The 17253-nt window shown below is 37.1% G+C and overlaps 1 protein-coding gene across 3 annotated transcripts in view; it reads left to right on the forward strand.

The window, feature by feature from the left end:
• The window catches only part of CERT1 (ceramide transporter 1), a 79718-nt gene that overhangs the window by 27733 nt on the left and 34732 nt on the right, over positions 1 to 17253 (forward strand). The gene's annotated exons all lie outside the window — the stretch shown is intronic.

Here is a 17253-nt window from a genome sequence, read left to right on the forward strand (position 1 = left end):
CAAGTTAAAAGTATATAATGGAATATCAGAGTTACTAACATCTTCTTTCCAGTGCAATATTCTGTTGTCTTCATAAAACAGTAGGAGTTTTTTGTGATAAATGTTGTAGGTGTTGAAGTGCATCTATTGCTTCTAATGATTTTAGAAAAATATACAGTAATCTTATGTCCAGAAACCCTGGAACAGCGCTGTATTTACATAAGTAGGTGTTTGGTAGAATTAAACACAACACAGAAGTGTCCAAATCTGGTCTTCAGTCTGATTATTATTAGTGGTTCTTAAAGAATGTCTCTGAAAGTCTTGTTTCTGTATTTTCATTGAGGGGTTACTGCTATACCCTGTAATTTTTGTATAGGTTTGTATGGAAAATATTAAAGAAACAGTACATTTTTCCAATATAACTTTTATAGGATCTGAAAGAAAATATTTTCATGAAATCTGGAAGTCAATCCCATTTTTCATTCGAATTTGTATGAACAACACTTAAATGAGCCTTAAAGTAGCTCTTTAGTCATCCTTTAATTCACTTCAGCTCATGCAAATTTTGTACCTGAAAACTTGGCTGAGAGTAGGGGCGAGTATGGGAAAAATATCTCATTGCACTGAAAAGTTCAGATTTCTGTCTTCTTACTCTGACATTTTCTGCAGAACCTTTATGGTCAGGTTACCAAACCTCATGCTCAATTTTCCTTCTGGGTAAAAATTGTTTTTGTTTGAGAAACAGGTTCTTCAAATGGCACATAATAATTTTAATAAAATCAAGAGATGAAATTATTTCCTGTACTAAACAGTCGCTTTTTTTAACATTAGTCTACTGCTGCATAAAGTACTTTTTTTGTTTATTTTTGAAGTTCTTTGTTGCTGACTGAGTGGGTAGGTAGTTCTGGTAGGCTGCTTAAGCTATTTGCTAACAAAAGTGTGTTTGTGAGATTTAATGTAGCATATCACAAGGTTGTTGATCTTCAGAGTAAGAAAAAGACAGAAACTTTGACTGTTTCATTGTGCTCCAAACAAAGGCAACACTGATTTAAAATTCATTTGATATTACATGTGAGTATAAGCAGACATAGAAAAACTTCATGCTTAGCAGACCCAATGAGTAGCTAATGGCTGAGAAATATAAAACAGGTTATGTTCAGACATAAAAACAATTAGAATTTGCAGGAGGGATTATAATTGTACTTTTTTTTCTTGTATTGAAGTTCCTGAATCCTTACCACATTAAGTATTTCAAGTATAGCTCCAAATGTTTATTCATTGCCCTGGACTGGAGGAGGGATACATCTAAAACTACTGTAAAACCAACCAGTGAGGCAAATGATGAAGTTGTTCATGTGTAACTAGGAGTGTATTCTTTGATTTAAATGTTTCATTAGATGTATTGATCAGACATTACTGATCAATACCTATTCTGATCAATACCTATACCAAATCTGGTGTCAAAATATTGATGGTACTTGAGCACTCCAGTGCTGATGTATTTGGAAAGTTACTCACTTCTTAATAATAATTTGAAGGACTGCCTTCTCCAGGTCTCCCCCATGGTTTCAAAATGGAATTTGGAATTTCTAACCTAATATTAGACAAAGTGGCTTAAATAATGTTAGTTCAGTGCTGTTTGAAAATGAGGAGAGTGAATTGCTGTTTGTTGTGAAAAGTATCTGTATAAGTAAACTTATTTTGAGCAAATAAATTGTAACTCCTGAGATCAAGGTGTTTCCTTGTAATGTTAATGTACTACCTGAGTTGAGAACTTGATGAGAAGTTCTTTAGAAATTAATACTTCATGAGAAATTTTGCATCAGTTTGTTTGTTCCATTTTGTTCCATTGTAGCTTTTATTTTCTGCAGACAGACTCTTAATGTCCTCATTATTAACTCTGTGCCTCTTCAGCAATATAGATTGACAGGGTTTTTTTGGTCTTACATTTGCAAAATCTTTTTTTTTGTCAAATGAAATAAATGTTCTGAACTTCTTAAAGTATCTGATTTTGCTGTTTCAAACTGGAAAAGGTAATTTTTCAGAGAAGTACCTAGATACCCAGAAAGTTGGCATGTAGGGAATACGTAGGTTTTCATTTTGAAGTGATGATGTACGAGGTGTTTATATCTAGAGTAGGAGACATGAATCTCAAAGTTTGACTGTAAAAGGCATCAGATGATTATTTTCCAAACCTAACTGACATATGTCCCTTTTATAGGGATGAAGGGATCTGTTCCCCTTCAATGGAAGTGGCCTCAGTAAAAGTTTTCCTTGAAGGAGTGGATACTGCTTTGTTTTCACTCTTGATTAGACACTGTAGAAGGAGTTAGCTAGATAGAATAGAGTTATACAGAACCATCAAGAGTAAAACATTCATCTCCTTTTTTAGCAGTTTTTCCCCAAAAGGGTGAGGAGACATGGAAACCTTGGGGCCAAAGATAGTTTAGCTTTTAAGTAATGCTAATTTTGTGCAATTCTTTGTATACTACAACTTGTTTCTTAAAATACCAGTTGTCAAACCAAGTAAGATGCTTTAGATGACATTTTTGCATTAAATGCAGATCTGTTTAAATGGGAGAAACCCAAAACACTTGATTTGACAGTGTGCTAAATTCAAATTTATGAAAAAGTTAAGTAATTACTAAAGCAGTTGATTGATTGTGTTTATTTAATGCTGATACATTTTCAAACAATAACCTAGAACTGAGATACTTAGTTGTGAGCTGGTTATTTTCTGGCTGTTAATGTTAAGCTTAAAGTTAATTTAGAAAACTGCAAAGCAAACTTTAAACAGCATAATTTTGATTGCAGTTAATAAAGGCACTTCAGGAAATAGTGAGAAAATTCAAAAACATTATCAGCCTGAAATTTTCAGAAAATTCTTGTTAAACACATAAAATGGAGTTCCTTTTTTCCAAATAGCCTAAAAAAGACTATCAATTACATTATTTATAAAGTGCTAAGAATTGTTAATTTTACTGTTATGGTAATTTGCCTGTTTTGCTTTCCCTTGTCAATGTACTGTTCTAAAAGAAATACTGAATGTGCTGTTACACATTGAAAAATATTGCTAGTAATAGTAATTGTGATGTTGAACCAGGAAAGGTAGCCAGATTGAGAGGACAAGGGGTAGAGGTGGGCTTTTGCTAGTCCAACATGACTGCAAAACCATTCAAAAGCAGAAGTCCCAGTGGACGAAACCAGAGGAACGCAAGTTTGTGTGCTTGAGAAGCATCTTAATAACAAGGTAACCCACAGAGTACCTACCTAGAGCTAACAGATCCCTCCTCTACCTGTTGTAGCTGTTCATCTGCTGAGTGGTTAATGTCAGATTGCTTAAATCCTTATATCTGCTGATAATACAAATCAGCTTCTGGATAAAGAGGGTAGAGGACTTAAGGTAAAATATTGCAGTAAATATTGAAGTATTTATAAATTAAAATTGCTTTCTTTGTGTTATTTCTCATACAAACTTAAGTATGTTATGCATGAGTAACTTTTAGTAAACTCTGAGGAAGCTTTAAATTTTGTTACATGGCAGTTGTGGGTTTGAAGATAGAATCCACGAGTCAAGTCGTTTTGCTTATCAGATAAAACAGCCTCATTTTAGTGTTCAGAATTTACTTGTACTGTCCATTCAGAAATTTCATGCTTAGATAGCTCATTGGTTGAGGTTTTAGCAATGCCCAGCTCCTTGACTAGTGATATGTCTGCCCTCTGGGTTGAACATGACTAGCTGAGGTCCCTGCTTGGGTCTGAATCCAACTCATTCCTGCCTCATCCAGGGACTTGTTTTACTTCTAGGCTGGTTGAGTTTGGGACTCTGATATGGCCAAATTTATTTGGTAGCTATAAGCTAGCTGGCATGGTGATAAAATTTCACTTCAGACTTGATTATAAGCACCTAGAGTTTCTCAGTTCCTAGTTTTCATTTTGTAATTGGAATGTGTCACCTTCAGACTTGAGATGCAAGTGCAACTACCTGTTCTTTCAACCTATAAATGCCCTAAGAAATTTCTCATTAACCATACTTAAAGTCAAGCTTTTGTTTGACTACTGTATGTAAATATTGATGTATGAGATTATTTTTATTTAGCTGTTCTGAGAAAGCATTGAAAAATGCAAATAGAGGTAACTTTCTCGTAGTAATATTTCACCATCAGTGGATGCTGGAGCAAAAAAATTTGACCTATTAATCAGGTCAGAAACCAATATCAGAGTTTCAGTTCGTGAAATGAGCTCGGGTTGTCAACCAGGAGGGGAGAGTACAGAAAGGTAGTGTATGTGTAACTTGTCCACGGACTTTCATCAATTTTAAGTAGAGCTGTAACATTCTGTGAAGACAGGATAGTTTTCTCCTTTTTTTGCACATCTCTGGTCCTTCCCTAGAATGGATTTAATATAACAATAATGGCAATAAAAACATGTAAATAAATCTCTCCAAATCAATTACCAGTCTAAACTGAAATTGGTAAAAAAATTTAAACTTCATAACACATGCAGAGAAATTATACAGTAACATTTTGACTCAACATACTAATATAGCAAACTTTTAAAATAGATACTAATAGAGTAGTATAAATTTCTGCCATCAGTAAATAGTTTTGTATATTAAATTTAGTGTTCCTATTTTCTGGCAGACCATTGAAGAGCTCCTGGACCAAGTGGTTTAGATGTTTGTGTAGGCTGTATTTAAGTGCATATTGAAATGCTGCAAATAATCTTCTGAAGTCTGTTTTGATTTTGTGACCTTTATAAATATTTTTTTTATCAACTTACTATATTATTGACAACTAGTCACTGTCAATTTCTAGCAATGGTAAATATTCTAATATTGATGAGTGAATGTTTATTATAAATACAGTCCTGTTAATTACTTTAAAATAAAAACATTCCAGTTGTGTAACTTCAGATACATCATATAGGAGGGAGCAACAGGAAGATTGTCTGTTGCCATTTCTGCTTCTACTCCCTCTCCTGGAATTTGGCTGTTTCAATAATGTGTAGTTTTTAAAGTATTTGCTTCGTCAGCAGTTACTGCTGAGGTTTGAAAAGAACTGTGGCTCCCTAATATTTTAATTGTTTGGCATTTCATACTAATACAAGTTCATCTGGCCGTACTTCCCCCTGTGCACATTCACAAGTAAGGCTCATGTTAAGTGGAAGCAACAGCACAGATGAAGGAAAGCATGGGGTATGTGGGAGTGGATATATATTGTTCAACTTTGGTTTTATGTATCAAGTTCATAATGAGGATTGTAGAAGTGTGATGAGACCTTCTTTTACCTATGTTGATATCCATGTGCTAAGTGTTGGAACAGGTTTCTTAAGTAATCTTGATGTCAACTATTGTTTCCTATGAACATGATTTGGCTTTCCTTGTTCTTTTGTCTGGTGCTCTGCAGCATGCAATAAACTCTTAAATATTTCTATTTGATGCTGGTATGGATTGTATAGCATACACTCGTACTGTTTTTGTGGTAATGCATTTTGCTCTGGAAGCTGGTAACCCACTCTCACTGTGGAATTGTGAGGCTCTGGCTTGCAGCAGTAGTGCAGCTTGCCTGAAGTGGCTGGAGGACAGCATTCAGATACCTATGTTAACCTGTAAAAAATTACTTTAAAAGCCTGTTTACCCGTTTAAAAGACTGAAATGCATAGACAAGTCACTGATAAGTGGCAGAGACACTTAAAGGTGTTACAGAAATACCCCGTACTAGTTTGAAACTAAAAAAAGTCATGAACTGTTGCTCAAGCTTATGCAGGAACATAGATGTTGCATAGACGTTCTTAGTTTTTGTTGCTGTTTCTGTCCGTGTTGTGTGTTGATGTTAAATATGTAACTTGAAGTTCATGTGTATTCACATTTTATATCTCCCAGCAAAGCTGAATTTGAAGTGTTTGTAAAACTGCTCCTTGATAACCAAATAGTAAAATATGTTCGAACACAGGCTTCTGAACCGTAGGTAGAGTGGGAGATAAATAGAAGGATGTAGCTGTCTCAAGTCTGAACACCCTGTCTAACATTTCAAATTCATTCATCCTTCAGTCGTGAATACTGTCTTTTTCTTTTTGCTCTTCAGTGGCATCTGATTGGTATAGAGATCAGCAAAGAAATAAACTGAAGGAAGTGTCATAAAGTTAATTGTAATTCTTCCCCTAATATGAACTAAAGTCATCCTTACTGGGTGCTATGTTTCACTATAAATTAGATTAGGAAGTGTTGTAATGGTAAGGGTTTGTGGAACCATTTTAGCCTGTTTCTGCCATCAAAGGGATTTCTTGCCATTCTCATAAAATATGAGTTCTCCTTTATTAAGTAGTCTTACAGTAGATCTAGAGAGATTATTCTATTCATTCTTGAAACACCTAACATTTATTGTATTTTTCTGTTAGAACATTCCCTATTCCTTGATTGTTGTTCACGAGGATGTCAGCTTTCTGATACCTTGCATAGCTGTCTTCCCAACTCAGTCTTTATCTTTCTGAGAAGTATAGCACCAAAACAGAATTCCCTATTCCCACTAGGATCCTATATGTGTTGCATAGATGTAGAATTATTTTGTGGATCTTGTATACTACCACTTACAATGTAACAGCTTGTGAACCACTAAATCAGGTTAATCTCTAGAACTGTCTTCAGAGTGTAACCTGTCCTGCACCTGTACAGAAAAGTATTTCTTACAACCAAGTAAACTTTGAAGTCCATTTTTCTCGTGTGTACAGAAATGTTAAGTTTGTACTCCTCGTCTGACAACTTCTGTCTTTCCAGTTCAGCTGCTTTGGGTGATAATCATTGTGCTGTGTGGATTTGGTTCCGTTTCTTAAGTGATTGTGCTTCTTCTAAGTACTTTGTAAAGTATGGGGTCTACATGAAGAAACTACTAAGTAATGTAACCTATCTCAGTTCACAACTGAGCTTGCCCATTACTCTGTTGGGAGCTGCTTATCTGAATCTGATGCTGTATGTATGCACTTTAAATAATTTTAAATTTTACATTTTTGTGTCCATGTGACCAAAGCTGTGACCACCTATATGTTCCTAATTAAAATGTGTTCTCTCCCATCTAGTAAGAGCATTAACAGGTAGTCTTCACAGTCTTAACAGAGGTCTTGAACTTTCCTCTCAAGCCCCTGCCCCCTCAAAAGGTAGTGAACTCACTTGAGATCTTACTTACTCCTATCTTTCCCTTAAATTAGCTAAATATATTAATTGATTCAAGATTCAAATGCACAGAAAGGTTCAAGTAAATTTTTGATCACTGCATAGCCAGGCTGGTCAACCAGTGTTCTGAAATAGCTAAGGGATGCCTGAAAATTACAGTTGAAATTGCAGATGAGCAGTGTTGCCTTTTGGGTGCAATAGCGTGTGAAGGAAAACACATGCAAAAGTGCTAACTCAGTATCAAATAATGCAAAAGGCTTGTGACACTACTGCTCCACTAAGCTGTTGAGTATGTCAGTCAACATTTTTGCGGTGCTGTTTAATGAAGAGTGATGTACATGGCTAAAGTAAACTTGGTCTCAAGACTAATGATTGGTTTTGAGGTGACCAGACCTCTCAAAGAGTCAACTTGCACCTGGCTGTGCAGTAAATAGCCAGTCTTACTGCTATAAACAAGTAGGATTCCAGTAGTAAACTCAGAAGTGTTATTAATTTACTTTGTAAAAATTGTGGTAGATAATTTTGATTATAAAAAGAGTATACTTTTATATAATAGAAGGGGAATGTCAAGGTTTGTCACCATCAGAATGACATGCAGTTATCTCTAAGACTCTTGAGTTCTCCACGGCAGAGTGGTAGCATGTTTTGCAAGGTCTCCCTGAAAACAGTATTGTTCATGGAGAGAGACCTGTGTCGAGCTTGACTTGGGTGATAAATGCCCCTTTAAATCAAGGTAAGCTCTTGATATCAAAAACAGAAAGTAGAAAGCTGCAATGTAAAAGTAGTGAGTGGTTAAATAGTTAAAAGTTGGCACTTGCCAAAACTATATGCTGCTACTCAGAATTATGACTCATCACCTCAAGAAGTACTGTGCATCAACAGCTTAATATAAAAGTCTGAGGTACTCTGTATTCCTCAGTCTACCAAAGGTAGACTTTTTCTTCCTAAAAGAACTTCTTAGGAGTTGGCTTTTTTTTAAAAAAAAAAAATAATCTATGAGTGAAGCTCAATGAGGTGATATTAATAGATCATGGGTTAATCCCCTTGCTGTAGGGAAGAGCCTTCAACCCATGGGTGAAGTGCAGAAGTACCAATGAGACATAGTAACATTGAGCAGAGGTAACTTTTCGGCTCTTTTGAAAGGCAGACACACCACCTCCATCCAGTGAAGCTCCTGAAAAGAGTAACTCCAGAACTTAATGTGATCCTAAAGAGCTGGCAAAATTCTTTTGGAAATACATCATGGCTTGGGGCACCTGCTCTTCTAATTTAATGTTGTTGCCATTTATCAGAACCTCTCAAGGTAATTCTTCCAATATAATTCTCACTGTAATTTAGCAAAAAGATCCCATTTTTTCTCTGAAAACAGATCAAGCATGAAAATATGCATTTGCTGTTATTTTAATGTCTATGTATAGACTGTCTGCAGAGGAAAAGAAAGTCGTGGTTTTGAGCATACCTATTTTAAATAGTAGGTGAGAAAGAAGGGGTTTAATATTTAACTGCTACTGTTTAAATATCCCATATTTCTTGATATGAACATAGACATCAGAAAACTGGGGGAATGGAGTGTTAAATAGAGAAAGGTGTCCATCTGTCTACCCCCTTGGTCATCTGGACTAAATTGTGAGAATTTGTGTATTACTGTAAAATTGCTTGTTTAAGCAAACAAATGCACTTGAGGATGCTCAGCTGATAAGAATTACTTGACCTGATGTACAGCTTGATGGTGGTACTGAAACTTGTCAATTTGTAAGAAGCTGCACTTTCAGGGAAAGATTAGATGGATTATTCAAGTTATTATTCCTGTGCTGTCAGTTACACAGGGCTCTTTCTTTAAAATTGAATAAAATATTAATTAAATTTCAATGAGGGAAACTAAGCTTGGGTATGTCTTGTACATTCCATTCCTTTAGCAATATTATGACCAGGAGCTCTAATACATATGATAGTGCATGTCATTTGATGTTGCTAAATTTGCAAGTGCACTTATTTCTGAAAACTGTATTTCCTGAAAGAAGGCTAGGGGAATGGCAGTGAATCAGCAGTTTCAGTTGACTACACAAGCATATTTGCTGCAGCAAACCTAAATGGTGTCGCTTCCAAATTGCTGAAACTTCCCTTTTAGGACTGAAAACAGTAGTTCTTTGTCTTGGCACTCTTTTGCCATTCTTGAGCCCATGACCAAACAGCAGCTGTTAAATTGCAGCTTATTCATAAAGTATTTACAGTTAGTACTGTTTAAAGCTGGACTAAAGCTTTGTCCATTACAGCCCAGCACACTTGATTAATTATAAATTAAGCAGTTTGTTTCACTTTGACCAACCCAGTCTTTGCCTCTGTGTTCCAGTTATGTTTTGTAACAATTGCATTGACTTTGAAAATAGATATGGTAATTCTCTGAAGAATTCATCTTTGTGGGGTGTAGGCCTGAGTATGTAATTGGACATGCTTGGAGCAGAAGGTGGTCCTAGAGATCTTGTCGTTCAAATTCTATGGTAAAAAACACATTTCTTACATAGCAGTTAACTCTTCCTTGCTTGTGTTACAATATTTTCTGCTTCCCAGCAAAATAATTCCATTGGCTTGAAATACTTCTTTTTTAACAAGATGAAGGGGGTTTTTGTCTCAATTTGCTGGTTCTCAGACTTTCAGATGTAAATAAAAAGTCTGGTTAAATTCTGTTTGCTTCAAGTTTGGCTTTATTCTTGTGCAGTACAAAAAGTGCAGCATCTACTTATTTCCATTCTTGTTTCTGTCTCCAAGTATGCTATGCAAGGTTAAGAAGAAACTATATAATTCATGTGCTTAATAATATTTAGTGAGTTTGAGGAAATCTGTTAGGTAAACCTGCCAATTTTGCAAAGTACGAAGAAAGGGCAAAGATATCAGCTACTTAGACTATAGCTCTCATAATCTAATCAAACAATATGTAGGACTTAAGGTTTCTGCAGGTATATCTAATTGATCTTCAGAGAGTTACTGGACTGGTTTGTGTTCTAATTCTTGAACAGAGGCCATCATGCTGGCTAGACACATCCTCAACAGATGGAGAGTGTTCAGCTGACAGTACTAGTCATACGTAGTCTCCTTCAGGGTATCTACCTGAGCAGACAGAACCTGGATATAAAAACATGCTTCATTATGGGTTTGAAGTTGGTGATACAGGAAGAAAGTCTGAAGAACATGGATCTGAGGCTGCATTTAGGAGAAAAATTTGTGTTAGACTTAACTGGAAAGATTCTCTGTCCTTCTTGTTGATTTATACTGTCTTGATATAAGATCCCTGTGTTACGCAGCGAATCTGCTGTTTTTCTTTACTGTTCTCAACTGTGAGACAGATTGGAGTCTGGAGTGCTTTTGGATGTAAATACAATTGCTTCACTTTCATCATTTTTATGGCTGCTGCTTTTTCAGTGCCTGAACTGGACTATAAGCACATCTGTCAGAATATGAAAAGCTGGTGATAGAATATTCGTTTTGTCACTGCCATGAAGAGTGGTCAGGAAACACCACCTTACCTACCATCAGGTGGGAGTTTCCCTCCCCTCACTTTACAAGGGGGTGAAGTCAGCTTTTAGTGTGTTGCAGTTCAAAGCAGTCAACAGCAATAATGGCCTTTCTCCTGAAGTCTTAGGTCACACCCCTGTGTGGTGTGGGTGGGATCTCGGCAGGCAATAGCATCACTTTCAGTTTGTCAGCTCTTGACAAGTGTAGTTTTCTCACAATGAATTATTCGAGGGTACACTTTTGTGAGAGAACCAACAATGGGACTGGACTTCAGCAGTCTGTAGAAAATAGGAGTTTACCAAACAATTGATTACGTATATACTGAATGTGTTTCTGCCGTTGCCTGGGTTTTCCATAGGACAGTGTGCATTTAAGGCACAATTTCTTACAGAAAGGGCTCTACAGCTTGTACAAAATTGACATACTGTCATGAAGTAAGATCATTTTCTTACTATAGAAGACTTAAATTAAAATAGGCACTAAACTGCTTGTTTTATTATACTATTCTCTAGCTAATGCTTATCTCAGGGAGGTTTTTGTGTGAGTTACAGCTCTGTACTGGCACTCTTTATCTTGTTTATATATTTTACCCCTCTGGAAAGCAAAGTAAGACCAAAATGGTGTCCCAAAGCTTAGTGCACAACCTAATAAGGACCGACAGTATTACAGTTCTGTGTATAACTCATGATAACACTTATCTTCAAAGTCTTAAACATTCTAGGGCCTAGATCCTTTGATTTGCTTTCCTCTGATGTACTAGAGGCAGCCTTTTGTGAGCTGTTTTCCAAACAGTTTCCAGATTTTCCTTCAAGGGCAGGGTAGGTCAGCTTATTGTAAAGACCTGTGCTGTGCTTGAAGTTGTTTTTCCTATTACACAGAGGGTGTTGGCTTTCAGCAAATAAGAGCAGTCTGTTTCTTTTTGCATCAATGAACAACGATACTGTGGAGATTGTTTTTGTATTGGCAAGTGAGTTTAATATCTTTACTGATATGTTTGTTAATATTGTATGTCATATCAGTTAATATTTTAATTTTTAAAGATGAGTTTTCTGAGAGTTACATTTCACAAAACAGTTTTACAAACTCCTAAATAAGCCTGTAAACACTTAAATGTTATGAATAAAGAATGATGAGCTGTATGTTTGCAGACTAATGACAGAGCAGCTGAATGTAAAGGAAAGTCTTCTACTTGGACATGGTGCTTGGGACACATGTGCCAAATTTTCTCAGGGTCAACTCTTAAACGTTTTTTAAAGGTAAATTATATTGAGCCTAACTACTTCCTGTCAGATGAAGTTCTAAAAAATCTGAGCCAGAACATTTGTCAGATTGATTTCATACTATGTCCTTGGACAGTCTTAACTGAAAATAGGTGTGTTCTTAGTTGGTTCACTGTTTTGAACTTGCTGATAAGTCTGACTTCAGAATAATTTCTTTAATCTCTATTACAATTTCTAATTCACTATAATCCATTCAGCACTGAAGTCATTGTTGCTACTTGCATGCTTTGTGGAAAACTTTATCCTCACTAAGCAATGTGTCTCAAATGTAATTATAAAGGCTAAAGGTAAAACTGTTCTGGTTTCAATTGTCTACCAAGAAAAGGAGGTTTCTATGCCCAGGGACTAAAGCAGAAACAGGGTAAGGGTTACTATTGGTCTTTGACCAATAGTAACCTCCAGCCGTGTCTGTTTCCTTTTCACTATTTCCCTCTAGTGGTCACACACGATACTGACTTGGGCAGATTAAACAGATGAAGTGGTACTAACACGAACGTAATATGAGTCCATGACAACTTAATTTTCCCAGTCCTGACCTGTTAGACCACAGAGTGCTTTCAAACCTTTTGACAGAAGGATATGCTGTCATGATTTGAATTGGTGATTCACCAAGGTTTTGGAAATTATCTGAATTTTTATCCTTTTAGATATCCCAATGTGTCTTTTACGTTAAATATATAAAACTTTTAAGCTAGATAACCTCGTAATCTGAGTTTTCTTATTATTTTTTTTTGATGTGAGATCTCCTTTATATGCGTATCTTTGCCCTTCTGTATCTGTTGCTAGGTCTTACATCTAAACATCAGAAGTATTCAGATAATTTATCCCTTTAGCATTTTTGTTTTGGTCATGTTAGACCTTATCTCATTTGTTCTTATCTCATAATCTAGAATGAGAATTATAGAATAATGTGCTGTTATTCTTTGTAAAGCAATTAATGTTTTCATGTGACTTTTTAAAAATCTTTATAAGTCATCGTATATCAAGTGTTCCATAGAATTGCTAAGATTGAAAAAGACCTTTAGTATTTCCACATTCAGTTGTCAATCCAGTACCATCACCATGTTCACCACTAAACCATGTCCTCAAATGCCATATCCATGTATTTTTTTAGCACTTTCAGGTATGGTGACTCCACCACTTCCCTGAGCTGTATGTTCTAGTACTTTACAGCCTTTGCTTGAAAAAATTTTCATAATTTTCATAGTCTAAACTAAACCTCTCTTGCTGCAACTTGAGGCCATTTCCACTTGTCCTGACATTTGCTATTTGGAATAAGAGACTGACACGCATCTCACTACAGCTTCCTTTCAGGTAACTGTAGAGAGTGATAAGGTCTTCTCTGAGCCTCCTTTTTTCCAGACTGAGCTACCCCAACTCCCTCAGCCACTCATCTTGTGTTTCAGACCCTTCATCAACTTAATTTGACTTAAGATCTTTCAAATGTTGCTTCCTATGTAAGCTGAGGCAGGCACCTCAGGAGGAGTGCAAGGATGTTGGTAAGTCATGTAGAGAAAAAACTACAAAGGGGAGGCCTTAGCTGGAATTTAGTCTGGTCACTACTGTGTAGGATGGGATGTTTTCACAAGTACATTAACAACAAAAGGAGGGCCAAGGAAAATCTCCATCCTTTAATGGGGATGTGGATGGGGAACACTGTCACCAAGGATGAGGAAAAGGCTGAGATACTTAATGCTTTCTTTGCCTCAGTCTTTGACAGAGAGATCAAATATGCTCAGGGCAGGCAGCCCCCGGAGCTGCTAAACAGGAATGGGGATCAGAATAGATATCCTGTAACTCAGGAGGAAGTGACCTCCCATGTCACTTAGCCACTCACAAGTCTGTCGGGCCAAATCAGATTGATCCAAAAGGAATGAGGGAGCTCATTAAATACTTCTCCATCTGTATCACTTATGATCACTCCTAGTTTAACCAGGGGACACCCCAGATAACTGGAGATTTGCAACTGTGGTGCCCACCTACAAGAAGGGTCAGAAGGCGGATCTGGGGAATTACGGCTTTGTCAGCCTGACCTTGATGACCTCAGTGCTGGGGAAGGTTATGGAACAGAGTATATTGAGTGTGATGACTGGCACATACAGGACAACCAGTGCATCAGGCCCAGTCAGTGTGGATTTGTGAAAGGCAGGTCCTGCCTGACCAACCTGATCATCTTTTATGACAGGGTGACCTGCCTAGTGGGTGAGGGAAAGGCTGTGGATGTTTTCTATCAAGACTTCACTAAAGCCTTTGATACCATTTCTCATATCATTATCCTGGAGAAACTGGTAGCTCATGGCTTGGATAGGTGCACTGTTCACTGCGTAAAAAACCAGCTGGATAGTCAGACCAGAGAGCAGTGGTGAATGGAGTTACATCCGCTGGTGGCTGGTCACCAGTGCTGTTCCCCAGGGCTCAGCACTGGGTCCAGTTGTGTCATATCCTTACAATCTGGATGAGGGAATCAAGGCCACCTTCACTCAGTTTGCAGGTGACAAGTTGGGTAAGAGTGTTGATCTGCTGGAGGGTAGGAAGGCTCTGCTGGTTGGACATAGAGAAGAATTTTTCCACTGGAAGGGTGGTCAGGTATTGGAAAGGGCTGCCCAGGAAAGCAAGGGAGGTGTACTGTACACGGGAGGTGTACAGTAAAAGTCTGTTTGTTGAACTTAGTGTTATGGTCTAGTTGGCATGGTGGTATTGGATCAAAGATTGGACTCAATGATCTGGGAAGTCTTTTTCCAGCCTAATGATCCTGATTATTTTCTGCCTGTCATGCAGGTCAGTTGAGTTTGTCCTTAGACAATTTTACCTTCCAAGCTCTGATACTTTATATCCAATATGTCCATCTTTTATTTGAAAGTAAAATTATTTTTGGGCAGAATTATTGCCTAGATAGTTTGAGCTTAATATATGGAATCTTTATGTTGTCAAATTGATGTATAATTAGAAATGCGTGTTAAGCTTGTACTGTTGGCAAAATGCTGTTGAATTAAGACCTTTTAAACCAGGCTGGGCTTTGTTTTTAAACAAATATGTTTTTGACTCAATAGACGGACTGTTTTTTATGCATCTTCAACCCTGGACAACATGAGGAATCTGAAGCTGTATCAGGAACAGGACAAAAAGTTACGTGTCTTGGAGTCCCTTATTTCATACAACTTCTTTGGTTCAAATGTGTAGTAGTTCAGTGAACCTCCATTGTTTTTGAAGGAAGTATGTGTTGAGAGCTGACAAGGGCTACAGCGTGAAGGAAACAAGAGTAGGTAATAGGTTTTGAAAATGAAGAAAATTGTATTAGTTTCAATAGGGTATGATGCAAATCAAGGAATGTATTAAAAGTAAGCCCTTCTTTTTCCCCACTTTTTCCCAGATTACTGTTAGGAGATTGCAATTTAAACAGCATGTGTTCTCATGTATTTCCTTAGGGTGTAAGATAGTTTTCCTTAAATGCTTTGTCAAATATATTATTGGAATTTGGCAATTCCAACTCTTTTATGGTCCAGTGCTTGCTATGTATTACATACTTAGGGGTATGCCAGCCATTCGATAGAGATTCCGTTCTTATAAATAAATGTTTAAGAATTGAGTGGAGAATGAAAAACAATCTGTTTCCAAATTTAGCAGTGACAAGATAACTGCTAATTGCATTAAGTGAACAAGGGACTTCATGGGTTTTGCAGAAGCATCTGCTTTGGCAGTTTTTCTTCTTATTGATAAGCATAGATAATTAAGCATGTTTACCTGCTGATAGATGTGTTCTGTGTTGCTGTAAAGCTTGTAGTAGTCCATTTCTTCTAGTGCAAGTAAGAACTTTGCCTCCACCTCTGCTTTGAATCCTAGTGTTTCTTGTTAGGAGGATGTTTATTGTGATTAAGTGTAAGTGATAAAGTGTAGATAAAGTGTAGGCCTATCAAATCCATATCCAAAATAGGCTCAGACTTGCAACAAGTACCTTTTCACAAAGGTGAATAAGTCCCCATTGCTGTTTAACTGTGCTCTTCCAAAATCTCATTATGGTCTTTAGCCCAGGATTCTTCACCATAATACTGATGGTGGATGTGTTTTTTCTGGTTCTACAGGGGTGATATTAATGTAATACTTAACTGTATTCGGTTAAAAAATATAACTTAACCAACAATTGGAGTAAGAAGCAGTCGCTCCTTCCCTGCCGTTTTGAAGGATACTTAGGATTGCCTGAATGCTTGTTAACTGTGAACACGGCGTGTGCATTAGTGTCCTTGCTCTGTCCCGCTGTTGAGACGGGCTGGGTTATCCCTACGTGCTCAGTCCCTCCAAGGCACGGGCTTTCCCTCCACCTAGTGGATGCTCCATGGCAGAGCGGGTTCTTAGACTCCTGCAGCGACTTTTCCTATGCCTCCGTCTCATTTGCCTTAGTTAGCATCTATGCATTAACCCTGGCAGCACTCCCTTTTGAATTTTATACATTGTGATGATAAAATAATGTTTAATGTAACTGTTAAGGGGGTTTTTTTATAACTGCTAAAAAGACCAAGGTGACTAATGCTTTCACTTGGGATCAGAACTGTTCTTTTTTTTAAAGGCACAGTTGCACAAGTGCTAGCCTTAAACCAAGATCAGTTATACACAACGGAATTAATTCATTATCTAAAATCTTTAGCTTCTCCCACTAGCTTTCAAAGCATGAATACAAGTAACAACACTTCAGTGCATTGGGAACTGACAGCAAAACATTAGTGCATTTTCTGCTGGTGTCTAATAGAACGAAATTTATTAGTTCTTGTATTACAATACAGACCTTACCTGTCCCTTTCCTGCCTAGATTCACGAAAGGGATAAATGTAGCCTCTCCCACTCTTGCCTTTAGTCCCATGACCCCAGAGTACGAACTGCTTTAGTACTAAGTACACCAAGTGTTGCAATTATTGTCAGCTTGTGTTTTGGTACTTTTGCTCAGTGGAGAGTTTTATTTTTATACCTGTTTTTCAACCTGGAATTCCTGTGGATTCCTCCCTTGCACATAATGTGCCTGTTTACTATGGAATTGCAACATGTCTTTCCTTATTTTTTGCAGTTGCAAAAAACTTCAGATTAGAATCTCTTTCCTTTTAAATAGTCATCTGCACTGTGCTTGGGAGGGCTGTGGGTGGGGAATCATCATCCAGCTGCTCTAACGTGGATTGCAGAATTTCAATCTCTTCCTTCCTTCTAACTACCACCTTGGTTTTGCAGCCTTAGATTTCCATTTGTTAGCAGCCTCAGAACAGTTGAAAAATCAGAGCTACAGTCACATCACATGATAATTTTATCTTTATTATCACATGATAATTTTATCTT

Source organism: Parus major, chromosome Z (assembly GCF_001522545.3).
Source record: "Parus major isolate Abel chromosome Z, Parus_major1.1, whole genome shotgun sequence".
Classification (NCBI taxonomy): Eukaryota; Metazoa; Chordata; class Aves; order Passeriformes; family Paridae; genus Parus; species Parus major.